Below are 8,044 nucleotides of genomic sequence, written 5' to 3' on the forward strand. Positions count from 1 at the left end.
TAAATATTAGTGTGATAACGTTTTAATTATTACTTTGTTCAACTACTTGAACAAAGTAATTATCATATGAATAAATATTTTTGTTTATAAGTAGAGTCATCTATATGCCTACTTGTCAATAATAATCATCAAAAATTGCACTAAGAGAAAAACTTCCCGTGATAGATTAGTTATTTATATTGTTTCATTTTAAAATAAATCATATATCATTCCCATTAGATATTAGAAAATCAATCCCTCATCCATCCAATTTATAAATCATTGGGAAACTGGTCCTATTATATCCAGTCGGAGCCACCACACCAAATGGAAAAGGAGCTGCTTTTAAGGTCCGGACTGGGTGGTTTTCCCCGATGTTGATGCAGCAATTTTCGAGGCATCAATAAGATACAAATCTGCAACATTGAATATAGGTGATATTTCAATCCCTGATGGCAATTCAGTTTCATAAGCATTAGTTGAAAACTTTCTTACAATTCTACATGGTCCTATCTTTTTCATTTTTAGTTTATTGTAAGTCTTAGAAAGAAATCTTTCTTTTCTCAAATACACCAGCACTAAATCTCCCACTTTGAATTCTTTCTCTCTTCTTTTAATATCTACTCTCTGTTTGTATTTGCCGCTGCTTTCCTGCAATCTGCCTTTGACATATTCTTGTAGTCTCTGCATTTTCTCTGCAAACTCTTCATATTTTTCACTTCTTGTCTCTTGTTTACCCAAATTTCTGATCTCATGCACACCTCTTGGATTCATCCCAAAAACAATCCGAAATGGACTCATTTTAGTACTTCGGTTTGGAGTGTCATTGTAAGCAAACTCAGCCTAAGGTAGTGCTAAATCCCACTGCTTAGGATTTTGATAACTAAACTTCTCAATATGTTCCCAAAGCTTCTGTTTACTACTTCGGTATGTCCATCTGTTTGAGGATGGTATACTGAATTGAAACTAAGGTTAGCTCTTAGTTTCTTCCAAAGAGTTCTCTAGAAATGCCCTACAAACTTTGTATCTCTATCAGACACAATACTTACAGGCAATCCATGTAATCTTACAGTCTCTGAAAAAAAATAGATTAGCAATATGTGTTGCATCACTAGTCTTTTTACATGCAATGAAATGTGCCATCTTGGAAAATCTATCTACCACAACATAAATGGAATCATTCCCCCTTTGAGTTTTAGGTAACGCCAAAACAAAATCCTTGCTAACTACATCCCATGGTCGGTCTGGTATTGGCAATGGCTGGTACAAGCCTGTATTCTGGCTTCTCCCTTTAGCATGTTGACATATCCGACACTTCTCAACAAATCTCTTAACATTAGTCTGCATCTTTGGTCAATACTAAAAAGCATTTACTTGAGCAAAGGTTTTGTCTTGTCCAAAGTGACCAGATAATCCTCCGCTATGTTTCTCCTTTATTATGTTTTCCCTCATAGAACATTTGGGAATGCACAACTTGTCGCCTTTAAACAATAAACCTCCTTGGATAAGATAATCTAACACTGACTTCGGTTATGAACTATTGGATTTTGTACCACTATGTAAACATCTTTGAAATCTGCATCATCTTTATACATTTCAACCATTTCTTCAAATCCTACAACACCAACTTTTAATTCTTACAATGAAATTTACCCTGCTGTTTAGTCAATTTAATGTCTTAAATTGCTCTACATAAATTATCAATCCGGGTATCGTAAACTGATGAAGTGTGGTGCACTATATGTGCTTAGTTAACCTCTTTCTTACTTCGTTGTTTTATAGTTTATGTTCAACTCTTCCTAATTCTCTGCTTTCAACATATAGTACTATGTTAAGCATGATTAAGAAGTAGTCAGAAATAAGTCCAAAAAGTAATCAAGCTCTAAGGTGACAAGTAAGAAAAACCACTTTAAAGACCAGTTATAATGTTCAACTCTTCCTAACTCCCTGCTTCAACATATAGTACTATGTTAAACACGATTAAGAAGTAGTTAGAAATAAGTCTAGAAAGTAATCAAACTTTAAACTTGCAAAGAAAGAGCTTGAAAGAAATAACTTGAAATGAAAATGACAGCAAAGAACTTGAAATGACTTGAAAGTAAATGACCACATTCTAATGGCATTAGTCTCTATTCATATTGCTGCAAATAAAAGAAAATAAGAAAATCACTTTTAAAACCAAAGATAAAGATTATCTCTCTCTAACTCGCTGCTTCAAACACATGTACTGTGTAAAGCACGGAAAGAAAGTAGCTTAAGTTGAATTAGAAAAGTGATTAAAAATGAGAAAATCTACTTTAAAGACTAGTGATAACGTTTTTCTCTTTCTAACTCTCTACTTCAGCCATATGTACTATGCAAAGTATGATTAGAAAGTAGTGAAAGAATAGTCTAAAAAGCACTCAAAGCCAGCTGCAAGTTAGTGGTATTCTGATCTTAAAAGATAACAATTTGTGATAGAAGATCATTCATGTGTTAGCAGCTCTTTGAGAAATAAGATTAAAAATCAGCTATAAAAACAAAGTAAAAAGGGCAGCACTATGAATAAGACAACTGCAACTACCATTAGATATTAAAGCAAATACAACACACACAATCCCGGGAGAAAATAAAATGCAATAATTCAAACTGTACAAGGCAGGGGCCCCCTTCTACCTATGAAATCAAAGCATACTTAAAATTGCATGAATGAAAATCTAATCTACCTTACATTCTACAAAGCAATATTTACAAAATGAAATCTAATCTACTTACATCCTAATATGCTCCATGACATCTACTTCACATCTCCTTCCATGTTGAGAACATCAAAGCTTTATTCAATTTCTTCAAAAGTGCAAAATACAACAAAGCTCTCCAAAGCTTTCAAAAGCCATGGGACTAACAAACTAAAAGGACTAAGAAAAGACTAAAGGAAAGACTAAAGAGAGACTAAAAAGAGACTAACTAATGAAGGAGAGAGCCCTCCTATTTATACAAAAAGATGAGAGCCTTCTCATTAATGATAATCCATGAATCTCTCCCTCTACCTCTAGAGTCCTAATCAAAATAGGAACTGATAAGACACATGTCTTTTAGAGTTACAATACAATTAGGAGATGTGACACATATCCTCATGATCCCATGATTCTTTCCAACCAAATTCGAATTTGGCCTTAGAGTGCCACATAAGGGTCTTCTAGAAGTCTCCTTTCAACCTACACATGTCAACAAACTCAACCCATTTGTTAGGTATAAGCATATGCACATTATTTTCTAATGTTTAACCGCAAATTCACTTAAAAGGCTTAGAAATAATAAATATTGGAAAAACATAAAGGTAGCCCAATGACAATGAAAGTGGGATGAATGTGGTGACATAGTAGTGAAATGGAGGTGAAATGGAGGTGATATAATGGACATAATAGTGAAAGTGTAATGGAAATGAATGACATTTTCAAGACTCAACATACCCCCCAACTGAAGCTATTACATGTCCTCATGCAACATATATTACATTGACTCTTTTGATCCTTGAGCTTTGGCTTAACTTTGCATGATATCATTTGATAACTTCATATTTCTGCAAAGTGTTTTACTTGAATTGCAACATGGTTGGTTCTTGTGTTACAACCATTTTTTTATTTTTTTTGCCTTCTATTTTGATCTTTGAACTTTGCATAATGATATTTTGATTATTGTTGCAAAGTATATCTTTATTGGATTGCATGATGGTTGGTTCTTGTGTGACAACCATGATTTTGTTTGTATCCAATTTATCCTTTAAGCACTTTTTCAAAAGCCATTGTATGCTCATAATAGCAATGTAATAATTAATATATGTTGGAAGTATGTGAGCTCTTGAATATGTTATGGACATGGAAAGATATGAATATGAATGTATTTCCCCCCCCAACTGATGGTATTGGCAATTTTATGCAATGAGGAAGAGAAATGTTTTTCCAACAAGTATCATTCTAGCTTTTTATGGAATTCTATGGTTAAAAGTTAGAAAATGCCGTACCTTTACTTACCCTTTGGAATGGATGAGTTGTATGTGTGTGGTGGCTGAAAACTTCTGATCATATTCTTCTTCAAGTGGCTGAACAAGAGGAGTCATGGATAGAGAGATAAGATGGCTTTTTATTGCTTCTACTAAAACTTGCTGAATCTGCTCCAAAATGCTGAAAATAATAGTCTTCATGTCTTCAAAACTCATTGGCACAATTCCTACTATGTGAAAAGATGTTCTGATGTCGAACATAGTAGGAAATTGTTGGCTTAGTGGCCATTAATGGATGCCGCTAGTCAACACGAGATCTCTCACCATTGATGACAATGAGAGTCAAGATGCCCAAACACATCTTGCTAGATACAAATGAATTTGCTGATGTCGAGTCACCTAGAATATCTAACGAACAAGGGACATTAATGTATTCCCTTGTTTGTCAGCATGAGGACTTGCCATTAAGGCATGCAAGTCTTAAGGTGTTTTTACAAAGAACTTAGACTCAAAGGACTATGGACTCAATAATTTGCATTGAAGCAGGGCTTATTTGCGGAATGAAAATGACAAGGAATGGAAAGTGAAAATGGAAAATGGCAATGGAGAACAGAAATGACAATGGGCAATAAGCATGTGAATGAGCCTTTTGCTTTTATTGGTGGGTTATGAATGGACAAAAAGAGATGGAAAGTGTATGTGAATGAAAATGGAAAATATGGAGTGGAATGAGGTGAATGGTTTATTATGGAGTATGGATGTGATGGAGACAATAGTATCTGAAAGTTTTTCAAGTATTTGGATCTGATTTTGCATCAACATATTTCCTCTTTGTTGCTGATCATCCTCTTATGAAACAAATTGGTCTCTTAGAGAGACATCATTCCCTTGTAGTCATTTGTCCTTCCTCCTGGAACCTGCAAAAAAACTAATACTTCTTCTGCAATGGAATGTAAGATTATCAAAGGAGAGAGGTGATCAATCTCTCTAGTTATGATATTTACACACAAAACTAAGAATTTGTATTAATGAAACAAGTTCTCAAAGGAAAAATCAAAGGAATTTATACCTGCTTTGGAATTAGTGCCTCAATTTGATGTTGCTTCTTTTCAGCAATTTATTTCATTATTTGTCATTTCAAACTCTAATGATATATTTCTCATTGTATAGATCTTGTTGAGATCTTTCCAATGGTACTTAAATCATCAAAATCTGATTCTGTATGAGAAAGATAGGCTGATTTGAACAATGAGGTTTTTCTGGCTGCGGAATTGAGGAACAGCTCTGTAGCTAAAAATCTTGAATAAAAAGTTAGCCATTCAATTTTCATTATCAGTCCAAAATTAATCAATACCTTCAGAAAAGTGAGAAAATAACTTATTCATTTCATCGATTCAAAATTATTATTTTTTCTTGACATGCAGCGACTTAATGTGGCGACTCAGTGTGGCGACTTTATGATAACACCCAATTTGACTTCCCTTTGACCGGGGTCTTTTTCATCAAATTTGACCGAATGAATAGGACACCATCCATGTACTGACATTTCCCTAGCTACCCATGTGACCTGTTTTGCCTGATGACACCTACAACCTAGAGTTTAACAAAACAGCTGCGGGATCACTAAATGGCTGCGGGATTGCAGAGTGTAAAAAATACTGTGAAATGGAGTGGCTGTGTGCGAACAAACTAAGCAATTTCTCCATCTCAAACTTCGGCTGAAAAATGGAACTGTGGAGTTTGAAACAGAGCTGCGGGGTTTAATAACCTCCACCTCCACTTGACTGTCTTTATCTCTGAATGACCTTGCAAAGGCTTTTGTAACCTCCTTGTGGTAGCCTTTAAATTTCTTGATGCACTGTAGCCAGTTGGCTTTCTGCAATGCCTCCTCAACTTGAGGATATGCTTCCAGGAATTTTGAACCTTCTGGTTCAGCCCTTAAAAGTTTCCCCATTGACTCTACGGCTCTATTCTAAAACACTACTTCAATGGTGGCTTTACACAGTAAATTCTCGGCTCTGTTCAGAATTTTGTAGAAAAGAGGTTTTATGGTTTCAGCAATAGCCTTGGACACAGTGAATTCACGGCTTGAACATAGTGAAAAGGTGGATTAACAGCTTTAACACAGTGGAACGGTGGCTTAGCAGTCGTAATACAACCGTAACATACGTTCACTGGTTATATGTATTCACTGTTTCTCAGAATTAGCAGAGAGGAGAAAACAGAGTATGGTTTATGGGGGCAACGTAGTGAATGGAACGGAATGAAGGAAATGAGAGAATGGAACAGCGTGAAATGGAGTGTTATGAGCGTAGGAGGGTTAGTGTTTTGGATACCCAACATTTAACCGGCAGCGATTAATGACAGAGAGTCGTGTTTAATTGAAACACGTCTCTAACAGGTGTAAAGTCGTGTAATTTATTGTTTATGCCAGCATGTAATTGATCCCTATTAGAACTCTTTCCCTCAGGCACGCGGAGTTATTCAAACAACCAGTTAATAACTCAATTTTTCACGCGCGGCAGTCAAAAACGGGCTCCAAAGAACCGAACATTTCTCCCAGACCACCACGAATTTTCCCAAACGGTTTCTGGGTTATCTAATTAACCCACCTGGAAAAAAAACCCATGTTTTATTTTTTTGAAATTCGCTACCATTTGGGCAAATCGAGTGTGTAAAGTTTGACGTTTTTCAGGTTTTGCGTTTTTTTTTTCTGAGTTAATTTTCTGTTCTGCACTCGGCTGTTTATGAATTTTCTCAGCTTCAAGCTGCTGCTCAAGTCGTTTCAGTCTCCAGCAAGTTTCTTTCTTGTGCACCAACCATGACTGTTGCCTCTCATCCAATTCTCTGCAATGCTGCAAGAACATAGACATTTCTTGTATAATATTCTTGTTTTGGTCTACTGTACCAGAATTGCTGCCGAGATCCATAGAGGGAGTTTCTACGTGTGAATTCCCTCTGTATAATTTTTCTTTTGCAGCTTCAGAACTCCCACTTATATTACTCAGTGTTCTGGTATTTTTCAACCATGATGAGCTGGCAGAAGGTGTGTTGGATACCACTGGAGTGCTTGAAGATGGTGAAAGGGAAAGTGTCACAGACGGAGACGAAGAGTATGTGGGGCTGGACTTTAAAACCCTAGGAGAAGACTTGGGGGAGCAGATTACTAAGCCATTGATCAGCAAATGGTTCTTCAATCAGAAGTTACTAATTCCCTCTAGGTTTCCATTAGTAACAGAGAGAAAGAGGGCAAGTAAACACTTCAAGAAAAACGTGCTAAAACCAAGACTTTGACTGAGGTCCTAGGCTGGTTTTTCATCGATCTGAGCTGGATGACTAGGATAGGATCCATGTCAGGACAATTCTGGAGATGCCCATGTGGTCGGTTTTTTCATTAGATGCCTGTAACCTGTTAAACCTTGAAACAGCTGCGGGATTGTCAGATAGCTGCGGGATTGTCAGATAGCTGCGGGATCAGGGCAGTTTCTGCAACTAAGTTGCAAAACCTTATTTGAACAAGATACAGTGTTTTGAAGACCACTACAAAGCATAACCAGACAATTTTGGACAATTTGAACCTATCAAAGCACTTGAGTTTTATTTTTTCATTTTTTTTTTTTATTGAATCAATTGAAGTGATGAAGTTTATTTTGTCTCCTATTTTTTTTTTTAACAATTCTTTTTCTGATCCTCCAGATCACACAGAGTGCAGGAGGAGAGCATACTCAAGAATTATTATTTTGTCTTTTTTTACTTAACAATCTTTTTTCTGATCCTCCAGATCACACAAAGTGCAAGAGGAGAGCATACTCAAGGATTATTAATTTTTTTTTTTCCAGATGTAAGAAATAAGGTCTCCTAATTACACTTCCCCGGCAACGGCGCCAAAATGTTTAGTCAATTTAATGTCTTAAATTGCTCTACATAAATTATCAATCCGGGTATCGTAAACTGATGAAGTGTGGTGCACTATATGTGCTTAGTTAACCTCTTTCTTACTTCGTTGTTTTATAGTTTATGTTCAACTCTTCCTAATTCTCTGCTTTCAACATATAGTACTATGTTAAGCATGATTAAGAAGTA

The sequence above is a fragment of the Pinus tabuliformis genome, chromosome 9 (genome assembly GCF_031772625.1).
Source record: "Pinus tabuliformis cultivar Carrire ecotype Pingquan chromosome 9, CPIR1, whole genome shotgun sequence".
NCBI lineage: Eukaryota > Viridiplantae > Streptophyta > Pinopsida > Pinales > Pinaceae > Pinus > Pinus tabuliformis.